The sequence below is a fragment of the Dryobates pubescens genome, chromosome 10 (assembly GCF_014839835.1).
Source record: "Dryobates pubescens isolate bDryPub1 chromosome 10, bDryPub1.pri, whole genome shotgun sequence".
Lineage (NCBI taxonomy): Eukaryota > Metazoa > Chordata > Aves > Piciformes > Picidae > Dryobates > Dryobates pubescens.
The window spans coordinates 24749646-24771667 of record NC_071621.1 but is presented as its reverse complement, the minus strand read 5'-3'; the positions used below and the strand labels follow the sequence as shown (position 1 = coordinate 24771667).

The following is a 22022-nucleotide window of genomic DNA, read 5'->3' as shown; positions in this document are numbered from 1 at the left end:
TCTCAAATCTGCTCATGCTGGATCATTGTGCAGCAAAGAATAAAAGATTTAGGTACAGCAGTGAAGAAGTAACCAGGAATATAGCATTGTAGTATAATCAGAAAAATACTTCAGAGAGAAGCATATCCACTGACTACACCTATTTCTTGAGATGATTAGTGGGGTCTGGCTCATATTCTTTTCAAGCATGAGACTCTGGAGAGATAAATTGCATCCCTGCTGCTTTTAAGTAGGAGTGTACCGTGGTGTAGCAGCTGCTCCAGAACATTTTGGACTTTCACAGCATTGGCTTCTTTGGGTTTGAGCTGCCTAACTTTTGAATGCTTCGTGATGTCATCAGCATGTATATGGAAGCCACTAGTTTGCAGTAATTGCCTAGATAGACATGATGTTGCTGTGACTGTCAGCATTGGTGAAGCGGGGATTGTGGAGTGTTTATTTAGGGTTATCCTGTTTTATGGGATACATCAGCATGAGTGTACATGAAGTGTTGCAATTTGGCATCTGTGATCATGTTGCACTGCAAAGTACATGTTAGGCAGCTCAAAACCAAAGAATAGGACAGGAAGCATAAAGCTTTCAGTTATATTCCCCATACACATTTCAAGAATTACCAGAACTGGATACAATGACTTTATATGTGAGTTTTAAATGGATTTCTTTTCCAGGAATTTATCTGCCTTCCTGTCTTAATCTGGCTAAATTCTTAGTGTATGCACTGCCTAGAGGCATAATTGCATTTGATGTGCCTGCTCTTTGCTCTGAAATACTTCTTCACTCTGGCGTGTTTCTACTGTTTTTGTACTCCAGGAAGTCCCTGTGAAAACAGTGAGATAAATCAGACGCAGTTCATCCTTCTTGTCCTATGCCTGGATTCTGGTCAAAGGATCTTCCCTCAGTTAATTTTCTGCCATTCCCTGAAAGTTAAACTGTAATTCAGTCTACAGTAATTTCCAAAATATCTTCCTAGTAGGTGGACTAGCACATAGAGATTGGATATTGGTGAGCCATGGTCTGATATGTCATCAGAGTAGGTAGAGGCAGTGACATTTCAGTCCTGCATAGCAGGGCTCTGTTGCCCAGGCTTGGCATCTTGAAGCACCCACAGTGAAGGAACAAATGATGCAGTTCTCCATGTGGATATCTAGGTTGAAGTCATTCTATTTTAGATAACATATATAAATGAGAGAACTTGGAAACTGCTTTGACTAGGACTGCATGCCATCTAGTAGTAAATGACTGCCTACGATCCAGAGACTGATGGCAGAATCAATTGTGGGTGGTGTGGGTTTGGGTTTGGTTTTTGTTTTGTTTGTGGTTGGTTGGTGGTTTGTTTTTTTCTGAAACTCTGCAGGTGAAAGAAGAATACATAGAATAGAATACATAGAATAAACCAGGTTGGAAGAGACCTTCAAGATCATCGCGTCCAGAAGAAAAGAACTGGTTTGTGTCTGCTGCCTGGGAGGCACTGGTCTAACAGACATTTGTATTTTTGTAGTCTAGCTTGAGTAAATCAAAAAGCTGTGATCTTTAGATGTCTTCTGTAGAACAGATTAGGCTTTTGAGATTAGCAGTAGAGTGCTATTCCCCTTTACTTAGCAGAAAAGTCCTTCACTCTCCTAAAATGCCAGTTGTGCCCAGCAGCATGAACTTACCAATACCTGTACCAGATCATGCCTGGAGAGCATACTCACTCTGGGATGGTTACCAATGCATAGAAATGTAATTAGATGTTTCTTGAGGTTTTGTGTCTGGCTTTCAGCCAGTTTACATGCCTTTCTCTCTTGACCATCATCCTTCTCGCTTGGATAGTCTTGTATTGTGGAGTTCTGGGCATTGCTACCTCTATGCATTTTCATGTCAGTGGATATTAAACACTGTCTCACTTGCCTGACAGTTCAGAACTAACAACTGTGGCATAGTAGACCACTAGTGAGGTAAAGATACAGAATATATTCTTGCAGACTGAAGATCAAATACTTAAAATATCTAGAAATATATATGAGTTGGTTTTCTGTTGGTTTGTTTTGGGGTTTGTTTGTTTGTTTACCTTTTATTTTTATTATTTCTGCATAGTTTAAACAGATGGAGGAAGCCATAGAATGACACAACCTGTTACTCATAGAGGACTTAATAACCCCAGTATCTACTGGAAGAGCAATGCTACTAGCCACAAGGCAGAGTGTGTGCAGGACAGAGGGATACTGTTGTGGTGTCTGAGAAGAAAACCATGTCCCCTTAAATAGTCCAAAGTGGCAATCACATCCAGGAGTTACTGTTTCCCACCATCATGAGTTAGCCTATGATGCTTTGAAGCAGAAGTTACCTGTGTTTTTAAAACCTGAGCTTGGTGTGAATTGCATAGCTTTGGAATTGTGGTGAATGGGAAATCTACTTCAGTATTCTGTGACCCCTACATCTACAATTCTGTGAATTTAGGACCTCCTTCATGAGCTAAGGCAGCCCTGTAAAGTGGAAAAGGAGTGAACAGAGAAATGCTGTAGATAGAGTTGTGTGAAGAATTGCTTATTTCTTTCCACCTGTCAGGGATTCCATGTCCAACTGGAACTTGGTTAAGAATTCTTCAGATTCATGCTTACTTATTCTTCCACTCTGAGAATATGTTGTCCTTATTGTTGTGGCCAAATGGATGTGTGTGTGTAATCATGGGTATACAAATGTGTATGTGTGTATATACACACATAGATAAAATCAGGGAATTGCAGACGGTTATAATTGAGTGTTTAGAATGCTGGCAAATCAGGGTAGTTGTAATTAAAAAACAAACAAAAAAAAACAAACCAACAACTTTGCCAAATTAATTTGTTAACAGAATTTGTGCTGTTAGTACTTATCACATCATCATCATGACATGCACAAAAAGATGAGTTTTTAACAGTTGTATTCCAGGTTAGCTGTGACTCATAAAACCACAGGGATTGTGCCGTACAGTTAGCAGTGATGACTGTGGTATTTTGCTTGAGTCATTGAATTCGAGGTGGTCAGTTTTGAGAGTCCTTTGAAGAGAGAAGCCAGAACTGAAGCAGGCTTTTCTTCTTTGTTTCATCCTCATGTTTTTATTCTATTTGCCTCTCACCCCAAAAGAGGGGGCAAAAGGTGTCTTATCATCTCCTGATGCTGCTTATCTCATTTTCTTTTGTCTTCCCATTTCTTCTTGTGGATTTGATGGGATGTTTTCAATCCTTGGTATTGTTAATATCTTGTGTAGTCTTCTTTGCCTCTTTGGAGGCCTACTGCATCGATATATATCTTTGTCTATTAGGTGGTCATGTTGCTCACATTTACTTAAAATATTTATATGCTGTATCTGGCTGCATGATGACAGTGTTACAAAATACCTGCATACACGCTTTGATTACAGTGTCTTAGTACACTTTTTGCAGTACAATTACTTTACTTTTTTGTTTATAGAAGTTCAGTAGTACTCATATGAGTTCAAGACAAACTAATAATAATTGCATCCTGATTAAAATTTCTACATATCATAGACTTCAGTGCCAGGGTGGGTTAGAGGTGTGTAAGCTCTTTTGTGTCTCATCCTTTGTATTCAGTATTATTTTCTGGCCAGGATTTCTCAGGATCCTTTCAAAGTTCCAAGGCTGCCTTGGCATTGAAATCAAGATGTTAATACATCTGATTCTCTCACCCAAACCTCATGGCTTTGGGTTTTTTGGGGAGTTTATTTGGGATTTTTTAGAGTTGAGGGCACGAGGAATTCCTCATACAGTGTTTGGGTTTTAAAACACAAAAAGGAGGATATGATGACTTGCTCATTCTGATGATTTCCCACGGCAGTTCCTGTTACCAAGAAAAAAAAAAGTGTTGCTCTGTGTGTTCGGAGGCTGTCCAAATGGTTTAAAGGTTCTCAAGTGATTCTGTCAGTTTGAGTTTATGCTATGTTCAAAACACATCAGTGGAATTTTTTAAAAAGATACTAAACCTGTTTATTTTTAGAATGGCTGTTGTTAATTCCATTCACATTTTTAATAAGCAGTTTGTTATTGCAAAGGCACGCAGGACTGATGCTGCCTTTGTTTGGCAGAGTAGATTTCCTCAGAGGGTTTTAAAGTCAACTTCCACTGACTGATTATGGCAGAGCTTTATGAGCTTTCTTGCATTGTGAATGTACATCTAGAAAGTACAAATAAAGACATTGAGATGTTCCTCTAAATGTATATACTGCTTAAAAGCACATTCACTAGTCTGTCTTCACCTCTCCTTACAAACCCCTTCTACTAGGATACTCAGAATTAGGAGGAATTGAGAATACAATGACAATCACTGCTGGGTTTTTTTAGTTTATTTGGGTTGTGTTTTTTTCCTTTGGTTTGTTTTGTGTTTTGGTTTTTTTTCCCCTGTTTATTTATTTATTTTATGGTATAAAGTAAGCTTGTACATATTCCTGCTGTGGATATTTCTGCTGATAAAGGGGTCCACATCTGGGTGCAGACACCAGCACACAAAAAGTTATGTACTCATTGTGCATGTGAGTAAAGCATCCCATTTCAAAGAAACATAAATGCAAGTAATATTGCTTTCATCATATGTGCAAGAAAATTCTGAACAGTAGGTTAAAAAGCTTCATAAGAAAAAAAAAATGTACACTGAAAGACAGGAAAAAAATGTTAAAAGGTGTAGCCAATGAATGAAGAGCCTACAGCTTTGGCTACCTGATGTATTTCCTTTATAAAAATGTATGATCCCACTTTCAGAAATGTTTAGAGATTGTTTTACACCTTGACGGTTTCCTTTGATCTTTCTGTATCAGGATTTCTAAATAATTGTAAGAGTACTTTGTTTTCAATAGGACTACCCAGAACCTTCATGAAGCTGTGTTTTCCTTTCTCTAGTCTTGAAAACAAGTTGTATTACATAATCCAGATGTTTGAATAGTACTAATTTTTTGTCTCCAGAGTCTGAAGCCATCCACATAGTCTTTGCTAAAATGATGAGTGCCTAAATCACCATGCATGGAGTTGACAAAGTAGATTTCAGAACTCCTTCCACTGGCTTATTAACTCTGTAATTGATTCTACCTGAATATTTCAGTTCTATGGAATTTTGTTTGGTATAATATCTTCCTCTGCCTTTCTGTCAACTCTTGAGTTGCCTCTTTTCAAAGACCTTTCTCTGTTTTTTAGTGTGCACCTATTTCATGTAAAATGAACATTTAAGTTGTTAATTGGTTATCACTTGTCTTAGGAAGGTCTGACAAATAATCTTTCTATCAAAGTTGACAATTTTAACCATCATTGTAATACTGCTGCCACTTGTTCTTTAAATCTCAGAAAATTCAAAGCTAAAATAAAAGCTTCTTTGCATTCTTTCAGTCTTTAGCATTGCCATATGTAATTAATACTCTTTGATGCATGTGAAAGTTTTAGATTCACCTTTTTGACGTTGGTTTTGTTGCTGTGTTCTGAGAAGTAAAAAATGAGACAAATTCTTCAGTTTCTGAAGTACGTGTCATGAAGGCAAAGTAGTCATGTAAAAACCAGGTAAAACAAATGACTGTATACTTTTGACTTGGAATCTGGCTAAATACTTTTGCTTTCAAACTTTAGATCAGCCTTTTGAGCAATTCCAGTTTAAGATTTATTCTAGATGTATGACATCACATATGCCTGCACATGGTAAAATGCACCAGTAAGAGTTATCTTGTTGATTATAGGTTCCTTGGATCTATAAAAAGAGTTTTCATAACCAGAAGCTTAAGAAACTAAGCACCCATGGCACAAGTAGAAGGATATTGAAAGGATGAACAGATCACTGAAACTTAAAAAAAAACAACCTCAGAAGGCAGGAATATATGCTAAATTTTTGCAGTGAAGAAACATTTCCTTTGGAGATCTGCAACAGTCTGTGCTGAGACCTGTTCATGTAACACAGGTCTTGCACAATGCGCATGACTGTCATAAAAAAAGACCTGGAAAGAGATGATTTGCAGATTTGACATTTCAAAAGAAGTAAGAATTAGGATCAATTGAATAATTTCAGAAGGACCTTCTGGTGCTGATTGTTGAGATGGTAGAGTGGCAAATGAAATTCAGGTTGGATGAGACCTTCAATATTCATCTAGTCCAACTTGTCTTTTTGAAAGACAAGTTGTCCCTCAGTATGTTTCCTCAATGCTTGCTTTCTTGCCCCAAAATGCCATTACATTAATCTAGTAGATTCACTTTGTGGTGTTCTTTCTTGGCCTTATGCTTCTTGAGCTAGCTCTCTAAATACACAACATCAAAACGTTTTTCTTACTTTACCTTTGCATATGTAAGCCTTATAGATCATTTTCCAAACTCTTAATTTCCATGGAGGGAAGTGGGTTCTTGTTTCAATAGAGCAATTTGTCTTAACATACGTGTTGTATTTGGATCTGTTATGATACCAGCTATTTACTAGTACTTGAGTAACCTCTGCAGCTGTGTTCTTTAACATCTCACCTCAGAAATCTTACCATAAAGTCATATCTCAAGCACTACTCTATTACCCCATTCTAGAGTCACTTTTATAATGGAACTTTTCAAAACACTCTTTAACTGATGGTTGAGTAGTGCATACATCAGCTGGTAAAATACATATTTGAGCCTCTGGAAAGAAGGTGCTTTCCATTCTATTCATGTGTTGGATAGAAAAGGCAAGTTTTTTCTGCATGAGGCTCTGCATCTGAAAGGAAATGATTGAAAGTGGCAGTGATATAAAAATGGCAGCGTTCTGTCTTATGCAGTATTAGTGGGGCAGAGATTAGAGCATTCCTGCAGTGGACCCTGCAAGGGAAGACTTCAGTCTTTTGTGGCTGGGATAAATACACCCTTTGTAAAAATGTACTTGTGAATTATTTAAGGAAGGAAGACCATTACTGATAAGAATTTTCCCCCTTGGTTTTGAAAACTACCATCATAAGAAGGAGCTTAAGAAATGCAGCTAAGCAAGAATATCAGGGTGAAAAAGGGACTGGAGATATAACAGCCCTTTCAGTTGAGAAGCTATGGAAGATGTTGGATGAGGGTATGAAACAAAAATTGGAGATAAGCTTTGTTTCTTTGCCTAGCTACAATGTGCTGTGTTTATGAATACTGATAGGAGAATTCCCATATGTAATGCTGAATTAGAGTTTCACAGACGGGAGCTTGATGAAACGAGAGCTTGTTTTTTGTGTCTTGAGTTAAGCCTTGTAGTAAAATGTTGTAAAAGCATCCACTTTAGCAACAGATGCATGGTAGATAGTGAATATTTGGGAGTTTTGCTACTTTTTTTTTTCACATTTTGGTAAATTAGTTGAAGCAATTGAAAAGTAATATGATGTGAACAAATGTTATCACAAATGTAGTTCAATAACTACTCACCAAATCAGATATTAACGTGGAAAGTAAAATTTCGTTTACAGTCAGGGGAAGATAATACTCTATTTACAATTTAGGAAACTTCAGTTAACTCACTTTTTTTTTAAAAAAATAAAGCTTTTCTAAGAACTTAAATACCTTTCTAAGGAGACTGCTTTCTTTTGTAGGTTTTTTTTTTGTTTGATTGGTTGGTTGGGTGGGTTTGTTGTAATACGTAATACGATAGCTGTGTAGGGTCTTGGTGTTCCTATACTGGGACCTAGATTCTAGCCACATGTTATGAAGACACTGAGGTAATTCTGGCAGAGGATTGATGTTGTACACTAGAACTTATGGGGCTTCCTCAGTTACTGCTGTACTCTGGGGGTACCAGCTACTGCTGCTGCTTCATAGGTTGATTGCAGTTCCCCTTTACAGGCGGAACACCTAGCATATCCACAGTTTTCTGTTTGGGCTCTTTCTGCTTCTTTTGGGTTGTTGGTGTTAGATTCAGTTGGTGCTGCAGATCAGGCTATTGGTGCTTCTCAGCCATAGGATCTTGTTCTGCTTCCAGCTTGATTTTGCAAGTGCCATCATGAAAATGGAAAACATGCAGCAATGTCTGTAGCAGAAAAATTCTTTTCATTGCTATAGTTTGAGTAATTTATAAAAGTTTTTAGATTTAACTGCTTTGAAGTTTGGAAATTTCTCAAAGCATGCTACTTTGTAAAACCTTTTTTTGGAGATCTTTTAGTGTCAAATTTCAGTGCCTTCATAAGCTTTCTTCCTTATAAGACCAATGTTTTCCTTCTTCTAATTATTATTAAGTGAAACATTGAAACATTGTGGTTTTTACATAGCGTATGCAAAACACTGTTGTTTTGTATTATTAGCCCAGATTAACACAAATGTTCTAGGCAGACTTTTGGTATTTTCAGTGACAAAATAATACTTTACATTTTTATTAGTAGAGTTATTTGTGATGAGGTTTAACATTTCTGAAGAAGTCAGGATTTTCTAATGGCTGCGAACATTCTGCTGTAAATTCGATCCCTGTCCTTTCTGTAAAGATTGAACATTAGTTTCAAGAACCAAGATGAAAAGTTACAGGTATTTCCAAAGGCAGGTCACCAGTTGTGTGGTAACTGAGATGAAACCAACTCACTGAAAAACTTGCACTATTCACATTCAGGAAAGCATTAATTAGGGGAGTTGAATGTTTTTGCACAATAGTAATATTTATAGATCCTTAACAGAAGCAGGTGAAAACAAAACCTGTAATTAATTGCATGGGATTGGCTTAGGAATGAAATGTGAGATTTGTTACCACTTGGTGCAGTGGAGGGTGTCCCTGCCCATGGCAGGGGTGTTTGAACAAGATGATCCTTGGGGCCACTTCCAACCCTGACAGTTCTGTGGTTTTGTGATTATTAGAGGTACTGTGTTGCAATCTACTGTCCACAGGGAAATGTCCTTCAGAGGTAGCCAATTATCAATAGTGTTTCTTCTGCACCAAACACATTAAATATATATCACAAAGTTTTACATGGTTATTTGTTCTAGGGGAGTGACACACAACCTTCACTGCACTGATAATTGAAAATTGCTGTTTCAGTAAGATAAGAAAAATATTCACAGCTCCTTTATGCTTAGTTATCTTTTGGGAATACAAAATAAGTATAAAGGTGGTGGGGGTTTTTTTTAACTTCATAAGAAATTGACACACTAATAGCTGCCACATATGTCCATCTGCTTGTCTTGCCATTTTTTTAGCTTGTCTTGCTAATTGGGTTCATTGTCCTCCTCTGGACTTATTGCCCTGGGCATACACACAACAAGTAGTTGATTTTGTGTGGCATTTTTGGTAAGAGCATTTGGAAAACCAACAAAACTTATTTTAAGGTAGTTATATCTTTCATAGAGAAATATAAATAAGCATGTTAATTTTACTGTTTGCTACATGTGGGGTTATGAATCGGTCTTTGCCTGTCCTATTTATTTTCTTAATATAATATTTTTAAAAGTTATGTAGCCCAAAATGATTTCTGTTTATTATGTTGATTTTTATTATTATTATTATAAAGGGGTATATGACACTCACACTGTAAATAAATATTAATTATGCTGACATATTTCACCATGTTTTTTAGTAAATCATAAAATAATTTACAAATGCCAATTACTTGCTTTATCTTTACTAGTATAAGAAGAAGATTTAATGTGGGACTGTTTGAGGATGTGTAGACCATACTCAAATCATTTTTCCCAATGAAAAGAAAGCAAGCTAAGGTATAAGCTTACTTTAAGAGTATTCCACAAGTAGATGTAATGGTACAAAACAAAAGCCAGGGATGTAATCCATAAAAGCATACTAATATATTTGGTGTATATTTTTGAAAGCTGCTTTGCCAGCTATGGGCCAAACAGGTAATTAAATGGGCTGCAGCTATGTGAAAATTTGAATTTATGCATACATTTCTGTTTGAGAGTGATCCCACTGCAGTCTAGGAAGTACAAAAAAAGAGTTAGTCTAATTCACATGCGTATCTTTACAAGGCTGTGCCTTGAGAAATCAATTTTATTACTATGAATAATTTGGAGTAATAACTAAAGTTTTCTAATAAGTTTAAAAATTACTTAATGTGTCCGTGAATGTTAAAACTATTTAGAATTTCCAGCATGGGATCTGTGGTGTTCTTTCTGGCCGAGAGTGTGAAGTACCAATGTGCAGTATGGATTGACAGACCGTGTTATTTGGAAAAATCTAACAGAATACTTCAAATTTTAAAGGACATTTCTATAAAATAGATATTTTCTTTATTTCACCCTTTTTATTGAAACAAAGGGAATAGAGAAACCTAGGAGAGGCTGAGGGAGCTGGGGCTGCTTAGCCTGGAGGAGACTCAGAGGAGACCTTATTGCTCTCTACAACTACCTGAAGGGAGGATGTAGAGAGGCGGATATTGGTCTCTTCTCCCAGGCAGCCAGCACCAGAACAAGAGGACACAGTCTCAAGCTGCACCAGGGGAGGTTCGGGCTGGATGTTAGGAAGAAGTTCTATACAGAGATAGTGATTGCCCATTGGAATGGGCTGCCCGGGGAGGTGGTGGAATCACCATCATTGGAGGTGTTCAGGAGGAGACTTGATGGGGTCCTTGGTGCCATGGGTTAGTTGTTTAGGTGGGTTGGATTGGTTGATGGGTTGGACGCGGTGATCTTGAAGGTCTCTTCCAACCTGGTCTATTCTATTCTATTCTATTCTATTCTATTCTATTCTATTCTATTCTATTCTAAAACTGCTTGCTTCTTTCTTTGAAGTCCATACCACAATGCCTGCATGCAATGCTTAGTCCAGACCATTTCATATATATCTCTATCCTGACACCTGTCAGTTCAAGTAAAATATATAGATGTTACAGATCCTTACATGGTCTGTCCATTCTAAGCCATGGTTTGAAAATTAATCAAGTATCTGCTCGAGACTGCCTACACAGTTAACTGAGATTATTTGAACATGAGTGGAAAAAACCCGACATGACCCCTGCCAATTTCATTGAGAAGACAGCTGGTGTTCACCAGAGGACCACTGACTGGCAGTGAGAGTTATATTAATCTGTTCTCTTGCAGTGAAGGATACAAGAACCTTGCAATATATGAGGATATAAAATGCTACTTTAGCAAAGAGATACAATTAAATACAGAAGAATCTGTTAGCCTCTCCTGTATATTTTACGTTGTAGAATTAAATTGGTTTACTAACTTCAGGTCTCATCTTGGGGCGCATGGTAATAAAAAATGTTCAGTATGTACAGATTTATTGCTTACAAAGGTGGTCTTTCAAATCTTAAAGGCCATTCTCCTTAACCTGTAACTTCAGCATTAAGCATCAAGAGCAGAAGCGTTATGTGCCTGTAGCAGACGGGCTACTAAGCCAGCAGTCTCTGAATGTTTCTTCTCTCTTCAGGGTTGTTTTAAGCAGGAGGCAGGGAGGGAGAAGCTTTTAGCAGCTCCAGTGGTCTTTGACCAGGGGGGTCCTTGTGCTGTTCATTAATAGTAAATACTTGTAAATACTGTATATTTTGTACATATCCACTGCACGTCATTGTAGATTGTAGGTTTGCTTGTCATGAGAAGTTCTCCTCCCTCTCTACTCTGCCCTGGTGAGGCCTCATCTGGAATATTGTATCCAGTTCTGGGCCCCTCAGTTCAAGAAGGACAGAGAACTGCTTGAAAGAGTCCAGCTCAGAGCCACAAAAATTATTAAGGGAGTGGAACATCTTCCTTACAAGGGGAGACTGAGGGAGCTGGGGCTCTTTAGCTTGGAGAAAAGGAGACTGAGAGGTGACCTCGTTAATGTTTATAAATGTGTAAAGGGTGAGTGCCAAGAGGATGGCTTCAGTCTCTTCCTGGTGATACCCAATGAGAGGACAATGGACAAAGGGTGGAAGATGAGACATAAGAAGTTCCATGGAAAAAGGAGGAAGAATTATTTCAGTGTGGGTGACAGAACACTGGAACCAGCTGCCCAGGGGGGTTGTATAGTCTCCCTCCCTGGAGATATTCAAGACCCTCCTGGATGCATCCCTGTGTGATCTGGTATAGGTGATCCTGCTCTGGCAGTGTAGTTGGACTAGATGATCTTTCAAGGTCCCTTCTGGCCCTTAACATTCTGTGATTCTATGATTCTCTGTGGCCTTCACATGAAACATGGTTACAGACTTCCCCAGAGGTTGAACAACTTCCCCAGCAACAGTCCAAATATTTTTTCATTCATCTCCTTCCAAACAGCTTCTGAATATGTAACCTGAAGATGAATCATTTGTCATTTTTTCCACAGTCTCTTGGCTATCCCTGTCACTGCAGGAAGAGTATTCCTATATACTGCTAGTTGCTGAATGCCACAAATGCAACACTCAGTTTCTGTCTTCCCTGACTTCCCAGTCTTCAGTTAAGGACATACTCAGGGACCTCATAATGAAAATTAATATGGCTAGAGACAACTTCTCTTCTAGCCTCAGGTGCCAATCCCAACTTGACTGACTCGTAAAAATTTAAGGAGAACACAACTATGCCAAAATATTGCTTCTCTTCCTGTAGTGTTCTCTGGGGCAAGTCTGGATATAGTATTGGCCAGTGCTTTTCTTCCTGGACTATTTCAGTAGCCTAAAAAACCACCATCCCTTATGCTTGTTCTGTCTGGTGGCAACCAATGGAGACTTGTGGGGAAATTTCAGGAGATATCTATAAATGCATTGTCATATGCATCCAGGTATGTATTGGGCTATGTGTCTGCTTTTAAAATGCAACTTTGTTAGTATGTTTGGGGTTTTTTCCTTCTTTTGTGGCTATTATATAGAATGCATCCAAGGAGCATTAAATGAAAACTGCTAACTATTGATCGTGAACCAATATGCCCTTGACTTCAGAAAAAGCTAAAAATCCAAGCACATCAAGCACAATTAATCAGGAAAGAAGAGCACATTAAGTATCTACCAGAGCTTGTCTGAGAATATAAAAATTAAGTGGTCTGGTATTGATGTTTTTGCCAAGCCCAGTATCAAATTTAGATCCTGTGAGGCAAGTAAAATCAATTAATAAAGTCTTATCAACCACAATTAAAAAGCCCCAAAGATACATGCTTATTCTGATGATCTGAAGAGTTTGACACTGACTACTCAAGTCATCCTTTAAAGCCTCTTCCTATCAATATTACAAGAAACTTCAAGGATACTTAGAAAATGCTCTAAACATTACAGATAAATATGTAGTGATTAAGCTGGGCATGTGAATTAAAAGGCTCTGTTCTGTTTCATATGGTAGCTGACCTGGACAACACACTTCTGTGCTGATTTTGGTGCTTATCTGCTCTGAGGGATTAGAAAAACATAATAGATGCTGTTGAACACCTTTATTTTAGGAAATGGTCAGTAAATATCTTGAAGTTGTTTCCTGCTAGGCTGATCTGTGACAGCTTTGTGTTTAGTACTGCAACTGTTTGCTAACAGCTGATGGACTGGTGTTTGCACAGCTAAAGGTAAAGCAGCCTGCCTAGCTAGTTGTCCAGACATTAAGATGAGATGGTCGTATGGAGTAGAATGCAGCTGTTCTCGCTATAGCTGTTGCAAAGACAACTAAATATAAGGAGTAAAGATGTAAAGTAAAATGTATTGACTAAATAGCAGGAAGATGGACTTTTAATGATAATTCCTGTTACTTTGACTGCTAATTCTGAAAGTGCTGCAGATCACAAGTTCACTAAAGGAGAAACTTAGGCATTTGTTGCTGAAGTTTATTACTAAAATTAAACATGCTGTCTCCAGTTTTGCACAATGAAAGCAGTCAAGTAAGAGCCTACCTCATTTTGTTGCCTGTTTCTGTACTTGACTTTTTTTTTTTTTTTTAAATACCTGTGACAATGAGATGCCCAATTATAATAAACACTGCTCCAGACAGCACTCCGGAAGAATGTTAGGCATGCTTTTACTTCTGTTTTAAACGAATCCAGCTGTTTGTTTTCCAAGTATATTCTAACTTTACTCACATTCTTAAAGGCTGCCAAAATTGCCGATTTGTATCTGACAATTTTAAATTAACCATTTTACTAATGGTTACTCTGCTTGATCTGGTTGCCTACAGCTTGGCCTTATGGATAACCCTTCAAAATAATTACACTAGTCCCATACCTAATTTACACATTTCAGTCAAACAAGAAATAACTTGTGGTCTATTCCCTGGTTGATTATAGCTTCTTCTGTATTAAAAGTCTCTACTTGTAATTTACTTGCCTTTGCCAGATGACAAGTTCCTAATTAAACATACTTCACATGTGCCTGAGTTTTCTGCTTCATTTTGGCAAAGCTGAAATCTCAGGAAGGTCAACAGATTTTTAAGTCACGTTATTAACATTGATAATTGTTATTTTTACAGTCTTTGCAGTGAATAGTAGCTCAAAAAAGATCTGATGGATCAAGGGCTGTGACTTAACCTCTGTTACAGAGACTCTACTGTTACACAAGTTCAGAACTTCAATTTGGGTTCTTAGAAGTTATTTGCTGTGTATTTCTACGTTTGCTCTCTAAAGGCTGTTTGAATTTCTTCCAGAGAAGGTCAGAGCACAAATTGATGTTTTATTATGGTGGTTGGCAAGAAAAGTTTTTTGTCTTTTTTTCTGCTTCCTTGCTTTTGGCCACTTTTTTGTCTTCCTAGAACATCAGAAGAGGTCAGCTAAGTGTTGAGCTTTCATTGTCTGCTTGATGAGGACAATTGTCTTAATCTAGAAAAGTGACTCTGGATGAAGTACATGAGTTTGGCATTCTTAAATATGATTCAGTACAGAGTCTTCATGAAGTGAACTCTGGAAGTCATCAATTAAATTATATATTTTTTAAAATGCAGCTGTGTTTTGTTTACCAAAGCTTGCCCAGGCCTTAAAGGTGACAAATTCTTTCTATGAACAGTTTTTGTGAGTTGTCTCTAGACCTGTATGGTACAGGTCTAAATTGACCTTAGCAGTTCTGAGATGAGAGACTCAGAATCAGTTGGAGAGTGAAAAATGGAAACACTAGAAAATTATGTATATTTTATAGTGCTTTTACTTCCCCAGGCCCCCATATTTGGTATTCAAAATGGTGAGGCTTTCTTCCCTGACATTTGTTTAATGAGTCATAGGGCATAGTATGATTTTGAGTGCAACATTAAGAGTAATCTTCTTCAGAACAGTTTTACAATGGCAACTTGTAAAATGGAAAACCATTAATCATTCAGTACTTTATAGCAGAGTTCTAAAGGAAAAGTGAAATGCATTGGAAATGTGGCTTTTTCTTGGCTACCAATAAAACTAGAAGAGATAATCAGTATTGGATTGAAGCTTTTTCTATGCGGTCTGCAAGAAATTATTTCTTTCAGTAACAGTGGCATTATCTCTGATTTTAGAGAACACATAATATGGTTATATACTGTTGAAGAAAGGTATATCCTTTTGTCCAATAGCTAATTCATCCTAGTGCATACAATGCTAATGTAAACATAGGTGGGTATGGCAGATCGCCTAACTTGGGAGCTTTTTGTTCTTATTGTCTGTGCTCCACTAATAAGAGTGACCAAATCAGGTAAGACCTCACAGAAGCAGAGAAGGTCATTCATTGCTTAAGGACATTGAAAAATACTCTGGAAAACACAAGTTTGCCAAGAAGTAAAAAGGCAGAAAGAAACATAGCAAGGGGCTATGAGTCTGCGGCTCCAGAGGAATAGTCAAGAGGAGAAATTGCTGCACAGGCCACAGAGCTGCAAGTCAGATTTCACAGGTGATAAAGTGAAAACCTTCCTGCTTCTGGGGGAAACTACAGAGTTTTCTGAAACTCATAAAATTCCTGAAGGGACAGGCAGCAGGTCTGAAAGCAAGGATTCTCTTTGAGCAAGGATTCTCTTTGAAGAAAGAGAAATGAATAGGAGTAGCTTGTTTATAAACGGTCTTCTATTTATATTCTCCCTTACCTGGCTGCTTGCAGTTTCTCTATTGAAAATAAACAAACAAACAGAACCCACTACAAACAAAACAAAACAGCAAAGGAAGTTATCTTTGGTAATGTAGTTCAGATTAAAAAACTTCTGGTTTACTTTGAGGAGGGAAAGGCAAAGTTCTAAACAGTTCTGGTCTATATGTGTACATATGAAGACGAATTGGTCAGAAATAGATCCTGTAAACTCATGTAACTTTCTTATACAGCTGAAACCATTATTAGGTTGACTTTTACACTGACTGCTCATCAGAATGTGTGAAAATTAAAATATTTAAATCTTTTTTGTCTTGATTATAGCTAAATAAAATTAGTACATTGATTCTGTATATACTTGTTTGGCTCATGTATTGATTTGTACTAACATCTCCATTCCTCTTGGAGCAAGATCTGTTTAGATTAGCTAAAACAGACCTTTGGATTAATTCGTCCTTCAATTTTTTTCCCCTGCTTTTCCTTTGTTTAGTTCATTATTTTGGAAGTGGAACCTGTGCAAAAGACATGAAGAAAGTTCTGTTTCAGGTTTATAATTAATTATTAAAAGAATGTTAATTGAATTTATACTAGCTAAACAGCCAGTCTTACTCTTTCTGTCTCTGACCACACATGCTAGTCTTTAGTATGACTATCCCACAATAACTTTTTCCAATTCTTTAACAGGGAAGAAGCACTGTAGTAACAGTATACCTTTTCTCTTAATGTCTAACTAGAGTTCCATCTTTCTATCACTGTTACTGATGACTGCAGTTTTGAGGAAATTAAATTAATGTGGGTTCCACCTATGGAAGTAATTTGAGTCAGTTGCTGCAGATGTAATATTGCAATCCACTAAAACTTTCTGGGTAATGAGTCTGTCAGAGAATGAGCTCTGGGGCCATGGTTTCTGTTATAGTGTCCTGGCCAGAGCACTGACTGTAATTTTAGTATTTTGGCTTTTCTTTTAAATCTTTTGGAACAGGGAAACGTTTATCTTGTGTGCCTTAATTCTTTTTTTTGCTCTCAAGATTCTCTGTGGGAAGATGCATGCTCATATCAAATGAAAAAAATGTTCTAACTAATGAAGTAGATGCTGAACCAGAGGATTTAAATGAAGCTTTAGATGCTTTTATATGCTTTTCTTTCAAATGCAGATTAGATACACCTTCTTTATTATGTCAGAATTAAATATGTATTATGTTACTGAAAAAAAAATCCACATTTGATGATTGAAAAAAAATGAGACACTGGAACAGGTTGCCCCGAGAAGCTCTGAATTTCCCCCTCAAGTGTTCAAAGACAGGTTGGGTGGGGCTTTGAACAACCTCATCTAGTGGAAGGTGTCTAGTGGAAGGCAGAGGGGTTCCAAGTAGATTGTCTTAAAGGTCACTTACAACCCAAACAGTTTTGTGATTTTATGTTTCCATAAAAGTCAGAGGAGGGCTTTTATATCTCTTGATGGCTATACTTCTGATACATCTGTGAAGATGGGAAGGATACAAGGAAAAATGAAAGGAGATGAAATAGGAAGATAGAAAAAGAGTGTGGTGAACTCATCATATCCTTTTGGGTTTGTATCTGTAGAAACCTCTATGCAGTATGAGAATACGCGTGCAGATTCAGAGCTTCCAAGACCTTTAAACCAGTTGTACCATGGAAGGACACTCATTCATCTTTTTTTTGTCTTGCACTGTCACCTGTGCTGAGTGACAGCCATGTATTTCACTTGAATTCTTCAGAGTTCAGATGTCCCAGCACAGAAGATAAGACTGTCACACTCTGGATATCTAGTGGGGTTTTGGGTTATGCTTTTGGTTTTTTAGTAAAGGACAAGTGATATAAAGGGAAATGTTATGACCAAAGAACATGAAACATGATTCTCTGTTGAATGTCAGTGCTACTGACATCTGTTGTAGAAGTGATTTGACATACTGTATGGATTGCAACCATATTCTGCCTGTCACAGAGTGCTCACAGAGTGCTTGCAGATGGAGCTGTGAGTAGGTACGCAGTGAATCATACCCTAAAATAAAAATCCCAATGAGCAAAATTATGAAGCTATTAAAAAGTGCTTTACTTTGCTCTCCTGTACAGAATATTGTAGAGTTTCATATAAACCAAGTACTCATTTCTGGTTCTCATCCTGAGAAAAAGCTAGCAATTAACTTCCTCAAATCAGCAGGAGTTGAATTTCATACTTAGGGGAATGCTTGAATTGCACCAGCCATACAGTAGGACAAAAATCATTCCAAATCTGCATTGATAATTAATGTTTGGTGTGTTTTTCCTCCCCAGTATTAGGTTAGGCAACAACTTAGGCCTTTTAAGAAACTGCTGTATCAGATTCTCTCCATTGTGTCAAAGAATCATATAGAGTGGTCTGGATTGGAAGAGACCTCTGAAAGTCATCTAGCCCAAGCTGCTCTGCAGTAAGGGGGTCCTCAACTAGCCCAGGCTGCCCAGAGCCGTTCAGTCTGCACTCAAGTAGCACACTCCAAATTAGTATTTTCCTGTCAGCTTGACTCTTTGTAATGGTCTACAAACCTGAGATTACTTGTTTGCTCTTAGCAAAACAGTTTGTCCCATCTTACATCTATTCCAATTCACCTGTTAGACTCATGCTCTCACAGAGTACAGCATTGAGCATAAAGTACACATGCAGCTTTTCACCCGCTTGCCTCACTGCTTGGTCTCTTGTGGTGGGTTGAAATTTTCTCCCAGCATGAACTTTGCCAGACCAACTCAGTTAGAAGCAAATGAAGCTGTATTTACAAGCAAGAACTACACTCTACAATGAAATGCCATGAATATGTACAAAATATGCAGTATTTACAGTATTACACAGATATTTACAATTAGCAAGCAACATGAAAATCCCTCTGGTCAGAGACCAGGGAAGCCATTCCACTGCCCCCGCCCCCCCAACCCCCCTAACCCCCATCCCAAAAAAGAAAAGGAGCAGAGAGAAAAAGCAGTGGGTTAGACTTAAGAGCTAAGCTGAGGCCAGCTGACAAGCACATTAACCTCTCCCAAGTAAAGCAAAACCAGCAGAGATCAGAAGAGGAGAGAATTGTTATGGTACAGCCCATCTTATTCTAGATATTTATCCAATGAATTTGTTTAGAATAATATTTTGTTTTCTTTTTTACACCCAATAGTGATTTATTTATATTTTTCTACTTTTCTGCTTGAAATCTGTAACTGATTTTAAAGGCACAGCCTAAAACCACCACACCTCTTTAAAGGATTAAACCCACAGAATTTGAATAGTTTTTAATCAGTGTGTGAAGATGCAGTCCAAGCACAAGATACCTTTTAACACATCCCCCTGAACTTTCACAACTTGACCTCTGTAACAGTTTGAATCTGTTTTATCTAAATCCACTTTGTGCCAACATTAATTTGAAGGGAGGAGAGTGAACAGAGCAGGTGAACGGGAGGTGAAAACGATTCCCATTCTGGAGCCACTGAACATACTTGGGAAGAGACTCCCAAGTAACAGAATGTGGCAAAAAAAAAAAGGTATAGAAGAATGTGGCAGCAAGGAAATTGAGAGATTATGGCTGAAGCTTGAAGATTGAAATACTGCTAAAATGACCAGGCAGTAGGCCCACAGCCTGCTGTGCACTGACACACTGGGCAGCTGGATACTTCTAAGTATCTAATTTTCAGGTGTTTTTTTTTCCTGGTTTAGTTAATCCTTGTTCATACTTCAGTAAAACATAAATATTCTGAGTTTCAAAGCTCTATTTTAAACCTCCTTGTAGATAGTATGGAAATAGTCTAGGTAGCTGTCACACAAAGCATTGTATATTTGAGGATCTTGTGTTTATAGTCCAAAAGGTTCCTCCTGGAGTATTTTCCACCTTGTTTAAGTAACTATTTAAAACAGTTACACTTTTATAGCCTTAAAAGGCACAACAGCAACTTTCCAATGTTTCTTTCTATTTATATGTGAAAGATAAGGGCAGCCTTGGTCTCACTGTTTTACTCAGGCTTGGAGGATGACATCCCTTTTTATATATTCCCCATAGCCCTATTCTTAGGAATGGGTAAGGTCTCAGTCTGTCAATAAATGACCTGCTGTCCTGTCCCTTGCAAATCTAAAAAGCACATCATACACAGACAAGCCAAAATGCTTTGGAGGGAAACATCAAAATATTGCCTGCAACAAATTCTTGTTTCAAATCATATTACAGCCTTTAACAGCAGTAGGAAAGCAGGAGAACTGGGAAAAACCCCCACTTCCTTGTGAAGCTGATTTTTCTGTTAATTATTATTCAAGCTCAGAAGTGACTAGCAGTAATTAGAATCAAGATGACTTGAACATCTCCCTTTAGTTCTTGGAAGTCCAGAAGTGTCTAGTAACTAATATGCTTTCTGATCGTTAATAAAATTACTCTCCACTTTAATTGCTTGAAAATTCTGTTAGCTTTGCTTTTTGCATTCAGTGATTCTAATAGCTAATATTTGTATGTGTGGGTATGGGGGGTTTTGCATTTGCTTATTCTATTAGTTACATGTTTTCATGTGAATTGCACTTTTTTCCAAAGTGTGTGCCATTTTATCATCAATGTGAATTGCTTTTGCTGTATTGCTTGACCTTTCTGACTTCTATTCTTAGTTCACTTCATTATTCACTGTCTCTTGCAATGCAATTACAGAGATACAAGGGACTTGGGATATCTTTTTCTGAGGAGGGAGTGTGACTGACAAACTTGTTTTAGGCCACAAAGAGAAAAATGCTGCAAATGAAGTAAGAGCATGATTCCAGTACTAGCCAGATACTCTTCTGCCTGCACGTATCATCTAAGAATCTGTTTCCTGACTACAGTATATAAGCATCTAAAAACACATACTGCTTTTTAACAAATGATCAGAGAAAATGTAACATAGAAGATTAAAGAGCTGCATCAGGGAAGTTTTAAACCCAACAGTAGAAAGCATTTCTTTAGAATCATAGAATCATAAAATGGTCGGGTTAGAAGGGACCACCAAAGATCATATAGTCCAACCCCTGCTGCAGTAAGCAGGGGCATCCTCAACTAGATCAGGTTGCCCAGAGCCCTGTCAAGCCTCACCTTGAATGTCTCCAGGGATGGAGCCCCAACGACCTTTGGGGCAACCTGTTCCAGTGATCCACTACCCTCATGGTAAAGAACATATAACATCCAATCTAAATCTGCTCTTCTCTAGTTTGAAGCCATTACCCCTCGTCCTATCACTACAGGTGTTTGTAAACAGTCTCTCTCCATCCTTCTTGTAGGCCTCCTTCAGGTACTGGAAGGCTGCTATTAGGTCTCCCCAGAGCCTCCTCCCTCCAGGCTCCCTCAGCCTGTCCTCAGAGCAGAGGTGCTCCAACTCCCTGATCATTTTCGTAGCCCTTTTCTGGACCTGCTCCATCAGGTCCGTGTCCTTCCTGTATTGAGGGCTCCAAAGCTGGATGTGGTACTCCAGGTGACGTCTCACCAGAGCAGAGCAAAGTGGCAGAATCACCTCTCTGGATCTGCTGGCCACACATCTTTTGATGCAGCCTGGGTTGTGGTTTGCCTTCTGGGCTGCAAGCACACACTCTCTGCTCATGTCCAGCTTTGTGTTCATCAGCACGCCCAAGTCCTTTTCCTCAGGGTTGCTTTCTACAAAGAACATTAGAACAAGATTCCAAGAGAAGTGGTCAAAGCATCAAGCCTGTCAGTGTTTCAGGGGCAATGCCCTTAATAACATGCTTTAACTTTTGTCCAGCCCTGAATTGATCAGGTAGTTGGACTAGATGGTTGTTGAAGGTCCCTTTCATCTGAAATCTTTTCTCTTCCTCTTCCCTTCTCTTTTCTCTTATTTTTTTCTCTTCTACTCCCTTGTTCTCTCTTCTGCTCTCTTCTCTCAATTATAAAATTCTCGTGTAGTACTTTATTTCTAAGATAAGCTCTGTTTTCCACAGAGACTAGAATGTTTTTCCTTAAATGCTCCTTTGCTTACAAATTCTTGTCCACAGCATGTAAACCACAATAACCACAATGTACCTATCTTTTTCTTTGTTTGTAGTAATTCTAGTTAGTCAAGTGCTGGTATGAGTGGACTCTGATAATGTCTAAGACAAATGTGTTTGCTTAGTTACCTTTCCAGGACTAAGTCATCAGTCATTAACTTTCAAAGTCCAGTTGAAAAGGAGGTTGGCAGTTTTTGGTGAAGA

The 22022-nt window shown here is 38.1% G+C and overlaps 1 protein-coding gene across 1 annotated transcript in view; it reads left to right on the top strand.

Annotated features, from left to right (window-relative positions):
- Window positions 1-22022, top strand: part of SGCG (sarcoglycan gamma) — a 137920-nt gene that overhangs the window by 16307 nt on the left and 99591 nt on the right. The window lies entirely within an intron of this gene.